Source organism: Epinephelus lanceolatus, chromosome 21 (genome assembly GCF_041903045.1).
Source record: "Epinephelus lanceolatus isolate andai-2023 chromosome 21, ASM4190304v1, whole genome shotgun sequence".
Taxonomy (NCBI): Eukaryota; Metazoa; Chordata; class Actinopteri; order Perciformes; family Serranidae; genus Epinephelus; species Epinephelus lanceolatus.
The window spans coordinates 31,545,114-31,566,168 of NC_135754.1; the positions used below are offsets into that span (position 1 = coordinate 31,545,114).

Sequence of the window (21,055 nt, forward strand, 5' to 3'; positions counted from 1 at the left end):
TCAGTAGAAACAAACTGCTCTCAACAAGGTCTGTGGAATACCTTGAGTAACTGGGTCATGATATCTGGTTGCTGCTGCGTGTTACAAATGTATTTTTTGGCACTTAGAGCACCACAAGTCGAGTGCCATATAGTTCCATTACAGTGGAGAGAAGACAGACATCTCTACAGCTGATATCTCCAACACTATGCAATTCACACCAAAACAATTTAGACTGACAAATCACACTACAGGTAAGAGGAAAAATATGTATTTTTGATTTGGGGGTGAACTGTCCCTTTAAGGTCGGATCCTCTTTAGGTGTTGTGATAGAATTATTGTCCTTAAATCTTGAGAATTATGATTCCTATGATGTATTTTGATTTTGGAGTGCCCCTCCCTGATTGGCTACTGTATGAATTCAGTGGTTAAAATAGGAAAGAGAAATAAACACAGAAAGAACAAACAAAAGTTTTGTAAGTTCAGAATCGCAGCACAAACAACAACTGTGCTTTCACTGAATGCTTTCCAGAAAACAAATGTTAAAGAATGTAAATGTATTCTTGTCCTTGGCCCACTTGCAAAACACAACGTTAACAATGAATCTTTTGTTACTTCACATGATGACCTTGCTGTGATGCATTAATAGGTGAAAAGAGGTCCCGGCTATATAGGTTGGTTCAAGTGGCATGAAACTTGAGAGGTGACTCACCATGAGTAGACAGCAGGCAGGTCTCCAAATCCGGCTTTGAGGGCAGTGAGGCGCTACATTTCGCTGGGCTGAACCACAGTCCCGATCCCTCTCCAGAGGGGACACCCAACAGTTCTCTACAAAGCCAACCACAGTGACAGAAAAAACTTTAACTCAAGGAGAGCAGTGGACTGAGAGAGTCTTATATTGACACACAGCAGAAGAGGCAGAAGCAATTTGACATCCGGCTCAGTGGCATGGAGAGTCAATGCAGTGGACTGTTGCTGCTCGCTCTCTTCACTGTGGATGATCTTTTTCCAACAGAGAACACAAACAGTGGTCGCTGATGCAAACAACGCCGTTTGGGGTGGCTACAAGGGCTGGTTGTCAAAGGGCAGACTGGGACAGTAGACATGTTGTCACCCTCTTCAGGGGGAGGATCTGACATAAAGTGCTGCTTTCAGAGTTGAGATGTAGAGCCACATAGTCCCTAAACACTCTAACCAAATGTGTCATTCTGTCATTAGGTGGTGAGTTAAGGATCTGGGGGGCTGAAATGTCTGTGTTAGAGTCATGTGTTTAACACTAAAATGAGCAGGGAAATGGAGGGATGCAAAACCAAAATATTATGTTTGGGTTGCTTCCTTCTCTCACAAGACCAATTAGCAATGCCAATTAGTCTAGAACCTCTTAGTTCATTTTTAGATTTGAGCAAAGGTATGATTTTTAATACTGTCAAAAATACAGATGTTCATCTTTCAATTAAACTCATATGGAGAGGCTGTATTGAGGATGTATTGTATGTAGTTCACATCACGCACCACCAGAGGTCAGTCTGTACAGGCCGCTGAGCTGGCAAATATGGCAACAGCAAGTGCTGGGAATAGGTAGTGTGGCACACAAATACCTTATACCGTGGTGAAACTTTGGGAAAGTACGAAAGTAACCAAAAATAGATACTGGCCAAGCCTAGCTTACTCTATGCAAACCCACTGTCATTCCGAGGCTGTCAAATACCGACACTTTGTCACGCTCCTTGACGTCTCAAAGTGATGCACAGGCTAACCTTTAGCCCAGTGATTCCCGACTGGCCCAGTCACAGGTTCAGATTTCTCCTCAGTCATTAGTTCAAAGTCCACGCGGTTTAATATATTCAACATCAAACTTGAGCTGTTTTGTTGTCTCTGTCTTGTTTTACAGTTACTGTTTTATAAACTTGACATGTTTAAAAGTTGCTTGCGGTCCATTCAGAAAGGACCCATGATCCACTTTTGGATCGCAACCCACCAGCTGGGAGCCACTGCTTTAGCATGTGACACACAGCTGAAACACACTGTAACACAGTTAATGTTGTGAAATGGTCACAGTCACCTTTAGGCAACAAAACTACTTGGTCAAGTTTTTTAAAAAACATACTTTTTTGGGGTTAAATAACTACGTTTTTTACGTGACGTAATGTAAATACATAACGAGTGATGTGAGTGTGTGATACCAGTGCATAAATTGGGTGATGTTAAGTTAAAACTGTAGACTTTTGGTGCTGGACATGAACTGTGATCTCCTGAAAGTCCAATCCTGTTTGACCCATCCACCTCCCCTCCCTCTATTTGCTCTTTATACTATGTCAGTTGTTTGTCAGCATCTAGTATTGCCACACATGGCTTTACAGTGGAGTTAGTTGAAAACCCGGTGCTTCGATGTCACAACGCTGTAACACCTGCGAGCCAAATGTTGTCACACATTTTGCATTAAGTGCAAAGGCTCCACAAGTTGTTAGTCATCATATCAAACCAATCCCATTTTAGATAAACAGTTGTGATTGGTCAGCTTGGGTGGAAATCAGTCTGAACAGGACGGAGAACAGACGTATCTGCCAGAGCATATAAAACATGAGCTTAAAAATGTGTCCAGATACCACACTATTTTTTTTTTGTAACAGTCTATTAAAAGATATTAGACATTATGCATCTAATTTGGTATCATACCTAGTCCAAAACATTTGGCCATCCAAATCTTTCATGCTCTCTTTCATCATGTTATAAACTGCAATAAAACACACAATGCCTCAAAATAATCTCTTTTTTTCAGGCAATTACATAAACACAAGAGGCAGTTACGTTGCTCTGGACAATTAATTAGCCCACACTTTCTGAAAGAGGACATTATTTGGTTTAAAATTAAGTTATCCAGTTTTTGTTAAACAAACAACAACACTAAAAAAAAAATGTCTCCCAGTGTAATTCAACAAATTCATTCAAGCTTCCCAGTCATTGCACTGGCCCTCAATGCTCCCTCTGAAACATCCTCCAGTGTCAATGCAGCCGATTCCCTCATATTCATAAAGGACAACAACTAAGACACAGCGTCTGAATGTCATTGCTGCACAAAAGAAATCTTCAGACAAACAGCAACACAATAATCAAGTTTCCTCAAGGGTGTCACACGGACTTGATACTTTTTTTTTTCATTTTCTAATTATAGTTTGCACATTGCTCTCTGTGGGGAACACTTTATAAGACTTAATCTGAATTTCACACTGAGTTGCCAACACATTAATTAAGCCGAGACAACCAATGGGAGTCTAAATAAGTTACAGCAATAATAATGAGAAGCAGCGAGAAAGTCATATCTCCATCATTCTCAGTTTGATTCTCAGAGTTATTTTTTGTTCGGGGCTTTGCAGGCTCGGATGGGGAATTTAAATAGCTTCTGTGAAGCCTTGCTTTGGGTAACATTGGGCTTTTTTAATTTAAAGTGAATAAAATCCCGCACACTGATCTTTTAATGAAATGCCATCTCCTCAATCAAACACACATACACACCATTTTTTCTTGATTTGCCCGGATTAAATGTCTGAAAAGGGTTGGATGGGTGAACAGGTTGTAACATAACTTAAAATCAGACTTTCCCTGACTTCTTCATTGCCTCTAGCAGCCTGTGGATTGACTCCTACGTAAAGGTATTGAGGCTGAATTCAAGGGCTGCGACGTTATGCATGTTCTCATGTGTCTTGCCTATCATCAGCTTCGCTACAGCAATAACAGTGTGCAAAAGTAGCTAACATTAGCTAAGAAATGGGGTCCTATCATCTACAAACAAACAGCACCTGCCACAACACAGAGCCCACACATGCTGTGTTTCCGTTATATTCTTTCTGCAGTGGCAGCCCGGGGGAGACGGACCTTCACTTAGCACCCTGTAGCAATCACCCCAGGGCTGGGGTTTGCATTGCCTGAATTCAAGTTGCTACAGCAGCTAAGTTCTGAGCTGCTGTTTAGTCTATCATAAAGCTATTATAATTTAAGTGTCCCTCGGTGCCGAAAAGAAATCCTAACTTTAGGGAAAGCACTGACATGTGAAATATATTTTGATAATGTGGTTTAAGCTGGATAATATTAGCCAACGCTTGCTTGCTGACGCGGACAAATTGCTAGCTAGCTAACATACTAAAAAACTCTCCTGGGTGATAAACGTCATTCAATTCATCCAGACTCCAGGGCTGATATTGCTGGTAAATGACCTATTTGCCACAACTTTATCAGCTAACGTTACGAAGGAACCAACACCATATCAGTGCAGTGTACCTTAGTCAGACCTACAGCTAGCTGGCTAACATAACTTGCTTGCTTGCTAACGTTATCGCTAGCAAAATACTGTGGACTGGGTATCAGTTCGCTAGCTTGCCAAATTACTTCCCAAGCTAACGTGGTACATGATACTAACTTATGTATTATGACAATTAGTGTTGATTTAGCCAACAATAAAAGATGAAAGTTTACTGTACAAAGTGCTTTGTAACGTTACTAACATTAGCCAAGAGCGATGCAGTAACTGCCAACGAGCTAACCATAACCTGAGCTAATGTTAGCCAGCTAGCTGTAATGTAATGTAATGTAATTCTACATGGTTGTTTGTAACGTCAAACGTCAGCTGATAATGTAATCTGCAAAGAGTAAACCACTTGTTATTATAGAGCCAATGGTCCAAATGAAATATAGAAACATGCTGATAGTAATGTTACTCTAAATATGATTCATATTTACTTTACAGTCATCTATTAACAGAATGATGCTCAATCACTGTCAGACTTGTGTTTGTCACTGTTTTGGCCAATGCCCAGTTGCTCACTCACGGCGGTTGAGTAAAAGCCCCAGAGAGCGACCAGACCGCGGTTCATCCCTCAGAGGGAGGCGTCACTATTAACAAGGATTTTCAAAACGTTACATACAAAACCTTAAATGGAGAAGACAGATAATTGGTTTGGGGTTAAAAACAGAAAGACATGCAACATTTTCCAAGGTCAACTCCCCTTGTCACTTGAAGCTAGAAGGGTCACAGAGGCCGGGCAGCTGTCCGCCCAGCAGACGACAATTAGAAGAGAAACAAGGGCAAAACACCTCCCTGAGCTGTCCATCTGGTTTACAACGATATGGACTGCTAAAACAAAATCTGGCACACAATGTGAAAAAAAAAACATCCATTGAAATCTCAGCCCCATAGAAAGCCTGTTCAAATCTCAATCATGTGGCAGAATGCATAATTCTGCTTTGTCCACTGGGTTTCTGTATTATTAACGGAAAAGGCCAGAAATAAGATCAAAACAAATTGTGCGACTGACACTCTAAGTCCCCATTTCACTGATAAATATGGCATTTAAGCGTCCCCTCTCATCTCGTTCTCAGAGGCCGTGAGTATTTAAGCTTTCATATAATACAAATGCCTCTGTGTAAAGTCTAGCAGTTCATGTTTGCCGTTTTTTTTACAGCGGCTAAAGTGTGCTGCTTCACATCATGAAGGAACCGCTGCTCTGTCTAAGACTCTTTCTGCCACTTTGAGAAAAAGTTTCTGAGACAAATTGGCCTGCTCGGACCAGACTCCCCACTCAGAGCGAGGTGCCGGAGTTCTCCCCTGACCATATTTTCTGTTTGCCAAACGTCTGGGAAATAAAACGCAGGGCACTGTGGACCAATTACTCACATAACAAAAATGAAAAATCACCTACCACTGTCATCAGCAATTAATTTAAGCGGCATTGGCCAAGACAGGATATGAAGAGAACAAGCAAAGATACAACTGTGGCTAATAAGGTGACTAATTTAAATGTATACTGAAAATTAATTAAGAGTCATATCAGTCTTTAATTCATGTTTCAGTCTGAGGTCAAACAAAATGAGAGTTTTAGAAACGAACAAAATTTAAAAATCTCCTTCATGAAGATACTTTATGTAACGTACAGTTTAGACCAAGAACCAGCCAAAGGATGGGAGATGTCTACTCAAGCGTTTATATGTATTATCCCAACACATTTGACAGAATAAATGATGGCAGTGTACTTTCTGCAAACAACAGATACGTAACATTTGTATGTTATTTAGTTAGCAGATAAGTTTTACACTTCTTCACGTTTCAATTATGGTGTGGTTAACCCGTGGTTAGGTTAGGGCACAAAAGCCACATTGTAACGGTTTGAAAAGGTTATGTTTTGCCTTAATATACCCGCTTATGGTGGCGCAATCCAAAGGCAGGAAACATCAATGTATCTATAAAAATAACTGCTTTTCATGGTGCTATCCCAGCTGGAAACGCAGCAATGTCTTGTTAAAAAAAAACAGCTTTTTTTTGTGGCAGTGCCCCAGCTAAAAACAGTGACCTCTCTGTAAAAAAAAAAAAAAAAAAAAAAAAAAAAAATCACATTTAGTCATACTATTCCTGCTGTAAACACAGCAATGTGTGAGAAAAAACAAAAGCTTTTCATGGTACTATCTGGCTAGAAACACAGTGATGTCTCCGTAAAAAGCAACCGCTTTTGTGGCACTATCCCCGGTGGAAACACAGCAATGTAAGCTAATAAAAACACCCACATTTGGTGGCGAGAAAGCTTATAAAAAAGGTCTCTATCTATCTATCATCTCTTTCCAATGACAAAGTTAGCTCATATACTGCGTCACTTCAGAAACATTGATATGATGTATGATATGTATGCTGTACCATCCAAACACGAAAGGTGTAAAACGCCTCATATAAAAAGCCAGGAGGTACGAAAATCAGCATAAGCTGCTGAACAACATAACCGCCTCCAACACGTACTTATACTTCTTATACAGCCTAAATACTTTATCATAAGAAATAAAAATAGAACATCTGAGCAGCAGCCTGGCAGGTGTCTGAGCTTTAAGTGGCAGGTACAGGTCTGAATGACAGTGTGTTGAGCCGGTATCCAAGCACACTGAATTAACAAGGGCCGACTTTAAACAATACTAACCTCTTTAACAAACACCTGCCATCTGCCGGTCTACACTCAACAAAGCAATGAAAAAGTCTGCAGTCGCTTTGTAACCACTGCTGCTATTTTCAGCACGAGCTTGATCTTATTCAGTGTTGATCAAGATGAATGAAACATTTAGGCAAATACAGTCTGAAAGCCGTCCTGGCAGAGGGGCTGGAGCCTTCAAAGCGTGGAGAATGGGATATGGGTTAGGGAGCTGGTTTAAAGCATTCCCTAAGATTAGCTCCTTTCTTAAAATCCATCTCATTACAGCAGTTACGTCTCATAAAAAGAGTGGGAATACTACTCAGCCGTTAATGCTGCGGCTAGCATGGTAGTGGAGCCTCAAGTGAAATGTGTTTCTCTTTATGTGTAGATCCCGGAGATACAGCTGGAGGAGGCAGGGAAACTATGACTGACCAAACAAATTAATGAAAGAGCATGGTTAATTTCCCCTCATTTCACGGAGGAGAGATACTGTGTTGGTATAAATGTGTTGATTATCTGCTACACACTGACAGTTTCACTAACCAACCACTGTGTCATTACCTCCCATTACCTCTCTGACTCCGTGTTAAAAAATGTATGCTTCAGGGCCTCCCATGTCTTCTTGGCTAAATGAAAAGGGAACATAATACAGCTTCCATGGAAGTGGCATTAACACTCTGTGGGATTTTCAGCTGGATATCAATTAGAGGCTCATTAGGCATTTAGAGATGGCAGTCCCTCCAGCTTCCTGTCGCCCACTGTGAAAGTGGCTGACCCTGACCTTGAGGGAAGGCTGGCGCTCTCCGTGTCCTTTCAGCTCAGCTATCAAGCAACAGTATCGGGCGTGCTTCCTTTAAATCGAGTGTTTCGGAAAGTGCATTGTTTAAAATCAGAGCTGTGGGAGGTAAAGCGGCAGAACAAAAACAAAAGTTTATGGATCTTCATAAGAACATAAATCATTGATCAGTGGTGGATGAGAGCTAAGTATATTTACTTAGGTCCGGTACTTAAGAACATTCTGAGGTAGTTTATGCTACTTTACTACATTTGGGAGGCAAATATTCCACTTCATTTATTATTACAGGTGAACCCAGCAGTATATAAAGTAGCTGAAATTAGTTCCACCTTTACCAGCTACATTAGTCACACATTAATGCATCACTAATTCTAATCCGGTGATATGTTTCAGATAATTTCAGACTCAGAACAAAGGAAAACTTCTCACATCTATTTCCAAACAGGTGCATAGGAGAGACAAGCAGAACACAACTTGTAGAAAAAACTCCCACACACTGTTGAACTTGCAAAAACGATGACATTAATGCTGCAAAGGTTCGGTGACTACACCTTCTTCAGGCAAACAGTGTTACAGTACAACTGCTTGCCTGATGAAGGTCTCGTCATTGAAACGCTGCAGCATTTAAGTCATTATTTTTGCAAGTTAGACAGTGCGCAGGAGTTTTTTCTACAAGATAATTTCAGACTGAAATTAGCCATTTTCCATAGGGATGCACCAATTCATTGGCTGAACACTGGTATCGGCTGATATTTGCCTTGTTGACTGCCATCGGCCTATCCACAAGTCTTGCGCAGGCATAGAAGCAGGGCTCCAGGCTAACGGCATCTTGCTGTCCCAGGGACAATAGGAAAAATGTTTTGGACGAACAGAGAGCTTTCCTGGGACACATTTGGGATTCAGTAAACTCATGATCGACGCATCAGTGGACGTACCCAATAACTTCCCTGAAAACACTACACTGTGAACAATAGAATATGATACAATGTTTCCCATACATTGACGAGACTATGGCGGTCCACCATAGTCTAATTTGCCCCGCCATAGTTTCCAAAAATTGGCCAGATAAAAATTGACTCCAGTAAATGAACGTCACTCTAGCGCACTGGCTGGAGCACCTACTGAGAATTCTTTGGCTTTTCAACGTTCTGTTTTGACCTTGCAGTACAAAGGAAGTGCACCAACCATAATGCAACCAAAACAGGAAGAGGATAGTGCTTTTGTTTCCCTGGTAGCTATGCCCAGTTACCAAAGAGTATCAATGTAAGTTTTTTGCAGTTACTATCTCCAGTAGTGGAAATGGCGGATGGTGGAATAACCAAAGGAACTGTGGAAAACAAAATGCAGCATGTCCCAGGTTGCTGGTGGCTGCTAGGGTTTGAGGAAATCGGAAAAAGATCGGATTTTCTTTGTGATAGCCACACCAGCAATGATACATCTTAGACAACTTTTTCACAGCAAGTGTTTCCATGTTCACTTTAAGCAGATTTTGATGCTAATACTTATGTACTTTTACTTAAGAAAGATTTTGAATGTAGGGCTTTTACCTGTTACAAAGTATTTTTATTTTATACCCGTGTATTGCTATTTTTACTGAAGTAAAAGATCTGAGTGCAAAATGCAGTCTCCACCAGTTGGACAGCAGTTTGGGTTCACTTCATTTTGAAACTCAGCATGAGAAGAACTTCAAAGATGAGTCCGATAAAGCTGAATCAATCAAGAGGGCCAAATATGCTGTGTACCCTCAGGCTACAGGGGGCAGCTATAAAATTTCAGAGTGTATTGCTAAATGTGGGAAACCATTCACAGATGGAGAATACATAAAGGAGGCTTTTGTTTGATGGATTGCCGAATAACAACACCATCATATTCAGGATTCAGAGGAGCTGTTGAGAGGCGCATTACTGAAATACTGACATTACTGAAAACCAGACAGACGCATAAATTGAAAATAAATTAGATGCGCTTCAACAAATGCCACTAGCACACCTTCACTTTTGTAAACTGACGCACATCATCATAGAAAAAGTTGCTGATCCATGCTAAGAACACATCTGATAGACCAGTTTTGCATTTTTATTTAGAAGATGAGATGGCAATACAAGCTGCCACGTTTTCACAGGAGGACCGAACTCTTACCTTGGAATCTCCAACAGTTGCCTGAATTACAGTACTATCTTAATTTCACTCTTGCAAAGCGTACTGCAGAGTAATGCATTTCGCTCTGCTCAGCACTGCGTGTTTGTATGTTTACTCATCTGGCCTCGTGCAGCTCCTCTTTATTCTTGCCCCTTGGTGTGCAGTTTGGGGCAGAGGTGGTATGGAGTATTTTTAGACAGACTCAGAGGGGACTCTATGTTCTGACTGCTAACACAATGAACTCTCATGCCTGAACAAGGACATTTTCTGGTGACTGGAGGCTAAGCTGCAGACCACTCCCCTACCTTAAAAACAAGCCAGTGTTGAAGAAAACCAGTCACTGAAACTAGCCCTGTGCTGTGTATGGACTCTGTCAACAATCTTTTTTTAATCACAGAAAACTGGCAAATCCTTAAAAAGTCTTTAATGCATTTTGAAGAGCATCTCATACGGAATATTCTGCATGTACACAGAAATACAGGATCTGTAAAAATACTGTGTTAGACAAAGTGCATTATCCTTACATCACGCTAAGTGCCACCAAGGGGTACAGCACTGTAGATCCCACAGTAAAGCTTAAGTAGAGACTTTTCATTTGCAAAGGACAAACCCATGCAGCTGCAAGCACTGTGGTCAGTAATCTGACATTTGGTTGAACTGGGAAAAACTGAGTGCATCTTTTCGATCTGCATGCACTTTCCTTTTTAAAATTTACAAGTGTGCTGAGTGAAACCATCTTGGCTTTAGCAAAACACAATAGTTTTGCTAAAAGGAGTTTTAAAAATAGCCTGCATGCTGTGCCACGTAGCATTACAGGGCTCCAGACTGACAATGTGCAGAGCAAAGGCCACTTCACGTGATTCATTTAGTCAAAATGCACTGCTTGTGGGCGCTGTATTCAGTGTGTTCGGTAAAGCTCGGTCGGTGTGTAATATTGCCTCTCTTGCAACATTTAAGTTATTGAGTTATCCCCTAATAAAATCTATCAGTACATGCCTGGAAAGTATAAACTTGAAATTATGCTTTTGTGGACTTGGTAGCTGCAAATATTAGGCTGCTTGTTTGGTCTATTAAAGAGCAAGCAGCGGAAATATTTTAATGGACTGAAAAATAGCAAAAAGATCAACAATGTACAATTTTCATCTCATTATTTCATTTGTTAAAAGCTGACAAATGGGTTTCTGTAATTTGTAAACCCTGCATACCGCTATATTTCTATCTTCAATTCAAGCAAAACACAAATTAAATAAGTGTGGCCACAACTAATTGCAATTTTCCTCATATTAATCCGTGTATTATGTTTTAATTGATTGCTACTTACTTATTGTATTATGAAATGTCACAAAATACAGTCAAATGTCCATGGTATGGACGTAAAGCCCAACAACAGTAAACAGGATTCAGTTTATAATTATATGAATCAGAAAAACTGAAAACCCTCTCAATACAAAAATAATGCAGAGGCAAGTGCTCAATCAGTTTAATGTGTAGTTCAGGGAACCTTAAAGTGCACTTGAGGATAAAACATACTGATCACAGAGAAGAAGATGCTCTGCAGAAACTCTAAGGCCGAGCAAGGAGAAATGTTTTATCGAAAGTGTTTATTATAGTTATAGTTATCAACACTGAAAACCCTCTTATTTTGAAAAAGAGCATGATTTTACACATGTATTTTTTCAACTTGAACACTATTGTCATGTTTTTGTGTTTAAGTGACGTAATGGTATAATGGAGCCAACAGTTTTTGAAACAGGTTCAGTATTATGCAAGAGCGCTGCAGCCAGCAGCGGCAAAACAGGCTTCAATTTAAACACTTGGGGTATGTTTGCACCATGGACTGTAAAAATCATGGACGTAGCTACAGTAACGTCACCTACTGGTTTGTGGACCTCCTGTTTTGAAGCCTTAAATTTGGCATTTTGTCCATCAGTATCTTGGTTTTTAGGAGCCAGAAGTGACCATATTTGGATAGAGGGTGGCGCAGTGGAGGAACGAGGGCTGGATCTGACTTAAAGCTGACGACACTATCAGTGGACAGCCTGTCGCTCCAAGTGGCCCGCCCTTAATTATGTGTAATTATGAGCCTTAATAAGATTAAACAGGTGAGATATATACAAATTCATCCTGTGTACAGATGTCTTTAACAGGGAAACTAGCTACAGAGACCAAAACTGTTTTTGTACCAGGCTCTAAACATGTTTATTACTGCCTTAAAGTTGGGCAGTTTAATATTGGCGTCTATGGGGATTGACTGGCTTCTGGAGCCAGTCTCAAGTGGCCATTCAATTAATTGCAGTTTTGGGCACTTCCTTGTTGGTTTCAGATTATTACTCCAAGTGTCTGACAACATTATGGAAAGGATCCCTACAGAGATAGACCTTTCTGTTAAATAGTAAGAGCCTTTTTGTTTAACCAATACAATCGCCATCACCAAACCACCGGATTTCATTTAAATAAACAGTAATTTTAGCGTGTATAGAGGCAGCATATTTTCATGTCTAACTGGACGAATTAACCCTATGGGCCCTAGGTGTTTTTGGGGTATTTTTTACTGCCTTTACTTTTAAGCTCATATCACAGTCATTATAAAGGCTACATACACATGCTATATCTTGTTTTTTTTTCCAGGACAATCTGGGCTAACCAGATTTGCCATCATTACATGTCCTCCTATGTGCCTGTATTTTATATTAATTTTAAATCAATGAAAAAAACAAATCCGTGTTATTATTTGTTAATATTTGTTTTTCAGTTTCAGTTATATATTGGGGGGACAATTTGGGCATTGGTGGGGGGGCACGTGTCCCCCTCAATGTATATGGTGACTACTGCCCTGTCAGCATGCATAATTAGGCTGCAGTTGTCTGGGTGCGCAAAAGTGAAGTGCACTTGTCTTGTCATACAAAGTTTGATGGAGTGTCAACTGGACAATATGGAGATATTTGCATCTTGAAAGCTGGACTACAAATGTGGATAGAGAGAGAGAAACACATGCAAGCCTAAGACGTGGTAAGATACGATATTCCTCACTATATGAAGTGACTGATAACAAGATCTGTATAATGGATTGTAAAGAAATTCGTCAGGTTTTTTTTTTTTTTGTAGACAATTGATCTGTATTTATAGCATGATGGGATGACAGCACAATGATGTGTGTGGTATCATCGGAAAGCTCTGCTCCTGCACTTTCATGTGATATGCGTTGCATTTCTGTGCGACCCTGCATTAGCAAGTAATCCATCCAAGAGTAATGTGTGTGCAGAGCTGTATGAAAGCTCTGTTATACATAATTTTAGTGTAACTTTATCTTTTTTTTTCGCTGTGAAAACATTGGACTACCGACAAGTGCTTGGTCTTCTCGGAAAGCTACAATTCCGCTGTTTCACGTGATCCATAGAGAAGAACAGGTGTGAATTTGGACGCACTATGCATCGTTCGGGCCCATAGGGTTAAGGGTTTATTTCAACTGAACCAGAGCGGGTTATTGTTGGAACAGTAGAAAGACAGCTTCCTGAGTTTTATTTCATCTCTGCTGTCTTTGAATTAAGTGTGTTTTACGATGACAAAATACTGTTTATTAAAATGGAGTCTGGTGGGTTTGGCGATGGTGATTTTGGGGCTGTACCCGGTTAGACAAAAATGATCTTACTCTTAAAAAAAAAAGGTCTTTCTTTGTAGGGATCATTTCCATGATGTTGTCAGACACTTAGAATAACAATCTGAGTCTATCAGTGGCAAACACAAACACTTTCAGTGGATGTACATTAGGGATGCACCGATCCGATATCTGGATCGAATATCGGCCCTGATATCATCAAAATAGATGGATCGGTTATCAGAAAATGCAACCTATACCTGAGACGATCCTTTCTGTTTAAATTTATTGCGACGTGAGCTATGTCATGGAGCGAAGGAGAGAATCTGCTGTGTGGAGGTATTTCACACTATTTCAACTGCTGTTGCACAATTGTTTATTTCTGTTCATCATTGCATTAATCTGTTTCATCTTGTTTCATTTTATCTTAGGGAAGAACTGTGTAGTCATCAATGTCTGATGCCTCTAGTCTTTTCTGTTCCACATGTAAAGGTATATAGCTTTTTAGGTCAACCATGGTATTGGATAGGTATCGGGTATCGGCTGATACTCAAAGCCACAGCATCGGGATCAGTATCGATGCTGAAAAAGCTGGATCGGTGCATCTCTAACGTATATTGACAATACAAAAATGCAGTGGGTGGTTACATTGCAGCCTGTTTCGAGGCTGCCAGCTGCAGCTGTCTCGCTCAGTACTGGATGAATTTCAAAAATTGTTGTTCCCGTTATTCACTTAGACATAAAAACATGGGAAAATAGGTTAAAAAATATCAAATTTACCCTTTAACAGTTTTTTTTTTTTTTTTTAATTGTGGTCAATGATAATCAGGAACTTTCTACTTCCAGACAAGGCAATATTGGAAATAAAAAACGAACACTGGGTTGGCGACACAGTATTTTGACTGCAGACACTTATGTTTTCAAATGCATTACGCGAAGAACAGATTCACATTTTTCTTTCTGTCAAAACCTTCATCACAGATCAGATCATAATAGCATAGGGACGTGGGACTAAGCAGACTTAATCAAAATCTGCACTCATTGGCTGCTATGGTGCTAAATGATAAATCTGATATCACAGAGATAATGACAGAACCCCAGATTACCCTCCTGATGACTGATAAGAAACTAAGGTCATCAATTCACAGAATGTGCAGACAAAACTGTGAATAACTAAAACAATGGTGGTAAAGCTTCCTCAGCCTGACCACTCTGTGAACTGGCCTCTTACTGGCTATTGCCTCACTCCACAGAGCGATGCAAGGTCATATCAAACATCTTGAGATTAAAAGTTCATTCTTGACTTTGCTGTCACGGAAGTATTGTCCTTAAATCTTGGGAATTATGATTTACAGCCTTTTATTTATTGGAGTTCCTCAATACAAAGGGTATCATTGAAGACAGTGTTGGCCTCGACTCAAAACAGCGCTACTTTTCATAAAATCCTATTCTCCTACACTCCTACACTCATCGTCACACCCTGTTTTAGCACACAAAGCCAATGGAGGCAGCTGTATTAACAACAACGTGTCCACTGTGTTCTACAGTCACACAAATGCCTGGCAAATTATAATGGAGTTAACCCATTAATGGCACTTCACATCACAAAGCGGAGGCCCATCTCCCACCACTTACTGCGCACCACATACGGAGGAACAGTGGAGCTATTTAGATATGACAGAGCACTAGTGTTTCATTGACAACTTCACGCCGGCCCACAGATCACATTTAAAAAGCCTTGGCAGCAGCAGTGTCAATGCGCGAGCATTAAGCAGATGACATGGTGGTAACCCTATTTGTCTTGAGCTGAACCCATTATAGCACACAGTTAAAATGCACAGCTTTCAGCATGGAAGGCGAAGTCCCTGCTGGTAATCTGCTAATAGTGACACCAGATGTTGTGAGTGAGAAGAACAGGGAGGATGAGAGCAAGTGCTGGATGATGACTGCACAGAAGGAGACAGATGAGGAAAGTATATGGTGGGTGTAAAACAAGCGGCTTCCTCCAGGGATGCAAAATGAAGACAATGCAGAAGTACCAAAAACTGCATTTCTTCTAATGGCCATTAGAGGCTGGCTCCAAGAGCGAGTCAAGCCTCATACACCCTCTATGTTAAAATACCCAACTTTACAAAAGGAATAAACATGTTTACAGCCTTTTGGCCTCTATAGCCAATTATAACATTCATGATTACATTTTATTAAGGCTTATACACAATTAAGGACGCTTTGAGTGACAGGTTGGTGTCATCTGTTGACAGTCGACTAATAGTAATCATTTAAGGCCATTAGTCAACTAGTCACCCATGTTTACAATAATAATTTAATTATTAAATCATATATTTTTGGTAGCATGTCCAACACACTATTAACTAGCCTGTGTAACAACCGCAGGTACCAGCCCTGTAAATTAGGGGCCATACACATGCTGTGACTTTAACCACCTGGAAAACATGAGGTCGGGTGCTGGGTGCTACTCTTTTGCCTTTTCTGTGCCAGCTATTTATGAGCACAGCAGCAGGTTGTGGATGAGGTTACTAAGCAACCTTAACAAGCATCGCACAGCCTGTTGACCTGAAACCCTGAGTGCAGAGCTGATCTTCTTCCAGGAGCTGTTTGTAAGTGTGTAGGCCTATCGTCTGTGGGACAGATGTAAAGCTCTGGGTAGCCCTGCACTAACATGATCAACTTCTCTGTATTTATCAGACTGAATATTTACAGAAGGGAAAGATATCTGTGGGCTGTGATTGGTTTGTGTCTGACTGCTGAGTGTGGCCACTTCCTGTGTCTGTCCTTTCAAATTAAATTCTCATATAGTCCAGTGATAAAGGTTTTGAATTATTATTATTATCATCATTACTGCAGTAAATCGATGTACCGTGCTAAACAAACTAACAGCTATGGTTAGGGTTAGCTTCACCCTCTCATCCAAACATGGTTACTTCTGGCTCCAAAAAATCCAAGATGGTGACAAAATGCCAAACTTGGGGCTTCAAAACAGGAGTCCACAAACCAATGGGTGATGTCACAGTGGCTACGTCCATTATTTTATAGAGCCAGTGGTGTAAAACTATGCACACAAAAACTGAGGGGGGTTAACAGAGGTCACTGGTTATTCCCAACACTGCAAGGTGAAGGTTGTGGATATCATAGCTGTTGTTCCAGCTCAGAGACACAGCTTCCAAGCCTGATGAATACTCTGCCATTCATCTGCCATCAGCAGCTGGGGTCGGCTCAAGCAGCTGCCTAATAGGCTAACAGGGATCTTCGGCTCCCAGGAGGAAAGTTTGAGTGGCAGACTGACTGGATATGGCCGCACAGCCAATCTTTGTTATCTAACATCCGAGCCATCTTGGCAGGATCAGGTAATGTCGTGTAATTTAAGAGGCAGCACACATAAAAGGAATGCATGTAACACTTCCACTTGTCTGGAGAGAAGTGATTAAGTTGATTTCATTAAAGCTGCAATGCAGCAGTGAGCCCAAAGACTCCAGTCACAGCAGTAACTGCCAATATGAAATATATCAGTGCAAACGAAGGGGAAATGGGTAGAAATGACTTCCCAGGCTCAGTGAGAACAGGCTTCTAGTCTCAAACAAATACATCAGCCTGAGCATGTTGTTACATGTCAGCATCTTTCAGGTCGTATAAGCCTTTTAAAGATAATTTTCTGCATCCAAACAAAAGAGCACCACTTAAATTTCTTCTGCGGGGCATTCACAGGCCACTTGAGCCAGCAGCTGTGCTCCATTCCCACCAAGTGGCTTTCCACTGTTTTCAAAGACAACACACTGTGCCAGTAAGTCAATTCTGATGTTTGATCAGGATTATTTTTAGTAGAAGCAGTAGTTTTATTAGTTCTGATGTTTGGCTTCCACAGGTAGATGTTTTGAAGGTAGCACAGTGAACTGTGACCTGTGTTCATCTTGTTATTTCGTGCATATATGCTTCTCCTGCCTGTGATGCACCGATTTATTAGCCGAACATCGATATTGGCTGCTGGCTGTTGACTGCCATCAAGCCATCAGCTCAGAAGATGACATTCACAGATGGCAGTCGCCGATGTTTTCCTGTTGTGTCACATCAATTTTGCACAGGCTAAAAAGCATGGCTCGAGTCTAATGGCGTCCTGTTGTAGTGGTAATGATAGGAAACCTGTGAAAAACAGAGACAGGTCAGGAGACGCACCCTATTGTTTCCCTGGTAATGCAACATCGTGAACAACAAATCCATGTTGAGAGCGAGTTAACGTTAGCTGTAAGCTGTTGGCAGCTGGTGGCTGAAACTAACAGCTGACGGAGGTTGCACTGAGTTACTTTATGATGCGTTCAAGCTCTATTCAGTAAAAATTGTTATTCTACGAAGGTAAATTATGATATCATCATGATGTGTGTCTTATAGCTCATACCCCCTTCATCCCCACCCCTGACTGGCAACTTCGCAAGGTCTCTTTTGAGCCCAGTTCAGACCAAAGATTTGCGAGGAGATGAAACCGTTTTAGAACGTTGCAGAGAAAAGCTGCAGCGGTGTGAACTGGTGGTCTGAGCTTGACTTAAGCCGGCTGATGGTGTCACGTACAACTCAGCTGGTCAAATCGCTGGCGGCTGGTTTTAAAACACGAAGCATTTCACTTGTTTCTTCAGGCAAGTCTGCTGGTCAAGTCAAAATGGTGTGTTCACTTGTCGCGGCCAGTGCTCCGTCCCCACCGAGCCGTCTGTTTCCGTCAAATGCAGCTGTAGCCAGTATCTCACTATCACTATCCTCTGTCATATTTTAAGAGCTACAAATCATATTCAGCCACAAAATAAACCTGAAAAGCTGGAAATCATAACCGAAGTACAGAGAGTTGTTGCATAGAGATGATACACTGTCACATCAGGTTGCATTGGTGTGAACCGCCAAGTTTTTTGAAACATTGCAGAATGGTGCATTGCAAGTAGTAGTTGCCTGAAATTTTTAAATATAATAAACAAAGGTAGGCTACTCTTAAACTTAGTCTCCTTATTAAACAGAGAAATACCACCGCACACCTTCTGAATTGAAGTTTATCTCTTTCATCAAACTAAAACTAACAGATTAACTGCCTTGTTAAGTCATTGTTAAACACACCTAAATCAAACTGGACACAAAAGATATAAAACTCACCAAAGCAGTCTTTGTTAGTCTTGTTAGATGTCTAGTTAATTATTCCAATAATCACTACCTCTAGTTTTGTTGTAATAAACCCTTAATTCATTGGGGCAGTTGTGACCGTTTTTCCTTGTGGTCACTCTGCTGTCGCTGGCTGGCTGTTAAAAGTCCTATAATGTTATCCCCACAACTCATAGTCGTTGTTGATGGTGGCTCATGCTGTACACTAATACATCCTTAATACAGCATCGCCATATTCGTTTAATAGAAAGATGAGCATCTGTATTATTGACGGTACTGAAAATCATACCGTTGGGATTTCTAAATGCCCTGGTATACTGTTATACCGTGATACTGCCCAAGGTTAAACAAAAAGAAAATAAACAATAATAACAAAACATAGGTATTGGCTATCAACCAAATTTAACCATCAGTATCGGCCCAGAATTTCACAATCAGCGAGGTTTTTTGCATAGTTTATAAATCAGATGTAGTATTTAATAGAGAAGTGTGGATAAAAATAAGAAGCAGTATAGTTGTCGGTGAAGATTCTCAGTCATCCAGGTCATGGTAATCGTAAGTGCTATATCGTAGGCAACTGGACTTGCTTGCGTTTCTTGAAGACGTTTCGCCTCTCATCCAAGAAGCTTCTTCAGTTCTAAATGACTGGTACGAAGTTGCAGGCTATAAACCCTGTGTGGGTGGAAAACCTAGCAGGGTCGTAGGGGTCACGTGAGCTCTCAGTTTCAGAGCCGTTGTCACAATTTGTCGGTGAAGATTCTCAGTCATCCAGGTCATGGTAATCGTAAGTGCTATATCGTAGGCAACTGGACTTGCTTGCGTTTCTTGAAGACGTTTCGCCTCTCATCCAAGAAGCTTCTTCAGTTCTAAATGACTGGTACCAAGTTGCGGGCTATAAACCCTGTGTGGGTGGGAACCCTAGCAGGGTCATAGGGGTCATGTGAGCTCTCAGTTTCAGAGCCGTTGTCACAATTTGTCGGTGAAGATTCTCAGTCATCCAGGTCATGGTAATCGTAAATGCTATATCGTAGGCAACTGGACTTGCTTGCGTTTCTTGAAACTCACAATGTGAGTCGTTGACCCACCTGGCCACCATATGAGTCGTTAGGGTCAGGTGGGACCAGGGGTGAATGGGTGTGAAGTCGTCTGGGGAGGGATCCCAAGACTGCATTGTAGTTGGCGGATAAGTAGTGTCGTAAGCCACCCCCTCTGTTTAACGATGGTCGTTCCAGCTTGACGTAGATGGCTTCTTTTACCCCAGAAGAAGCAGTATAAAAAACAGCAGAGGAAGGTATGAATATCAGACTTATAAATTCTCTACAGCCCTCCTGATTTTAAACAGCAGATCTTATTCATTACACACCTCCTCTTTTGGGACACGTGGTAACAGTTGCTACTTTAATGATCTGTAAGCAACGATTCATGGCAACTGAACACATGCTTCTGCCAGATATACAAAACACAATGCTGTGAAAAGCAGGCAGACTAAAATATTAAGCAAAAGAATCTCAAACCTCAAGTTATAATAAATTGATGCAGTGCTCCCATTTATTGTTATGAAACCGTAACTAGGCCTACATATCATAATAGCCTCCCTTGTATGTAGCAAATGAAAACACTGAAGCACTTTGATCCTGTGCTGTATTTTTGGTTGAGCTGCTGGATTCTTTTTTTTTTAAGGTGTATACACAACTCCTTTGAAGAGAAACAGGCAACAACATGTACAAGAAAAACAGTCTCACCAGCACCTTTCTCAAAAGCTATCCTGGCTGGGCTTTTTCTTTCTAAATCACAGACCTTTCTCGTACAAATATTCAAGATACTGTCACAGTGTTGTCGTGGTTTTGCTGAAAGCGCTCTTCAAAGTCACAGAAAGCTATATGAAGTGGTATTTGCGACAAATAATACCCCAGAACAACCTCAATTGTCTGAGGCTGAACTGCAGCAAGAGAGGGCTGATTCCTAACACAAACATCAAAATCTTCATCTAGTCAAAGGCGGTGTGCGACAAGTAAGTGAGAAACAGTCAAAATGTACCCATCAGAACTCAATGAATGTCACTGACTCCCAGCAGTACAGGAGACACAAGGGTAGCAGCGGCTAACCACAGCATTATTCCTCCGACAGCGGAGCCGAGAAGCCAAGATGAAACGGCCTCGGTTTTACCTCCGGTTCCATTCACTAACAAGAAAGAATGAGGCGCTAAGGAGACGCCTTTTTCGCATCATTATTACATAATCAAAGGGCCACACCGAAATGAGGGACATGCCTGGGGAGAATCCGTCCCTCATTAAAGGAGTTCAGCGCACAGTTGTCTCTTCCAAATGAGGCAATTTCAGAGTGTTTTACGGACTATCATGGATATCTTCATCCGCAGATTTCTCAACATGTTAAAGCTGCTGCTGGTGTGAATTTCTACTGGTGTGTGACGCTTAGCTGTGGTTCCCATTG

General features: G+C 41.0%; 1 protein-coding gene across 6 annotated transcripts in view; it reads right to left on the reverse strand.

Moving 5' to 3' along the window:
• tanc2b (tetratricopeptide repeat, ankyrin repeat and coiled-coil containing 2b) overlaps positions 1-21,055 on the reverse strand; it is a 254,073-nt gene that overhangs the window by 226,809 nt on the left and 6,209 nt on the right. For all 6 annotated transcript variants that reach the window (XM_078163101.1, XM_078163100.1, XM_078163099.1 and 3 more), the window contains exon 2: positions 692-807. The gene's annotated coding sequence lies outside the window, so the exon portion shown is untranslated. The remainder of the gene's footprint in view (positions 1-691; positions 808-21,055) is intronic.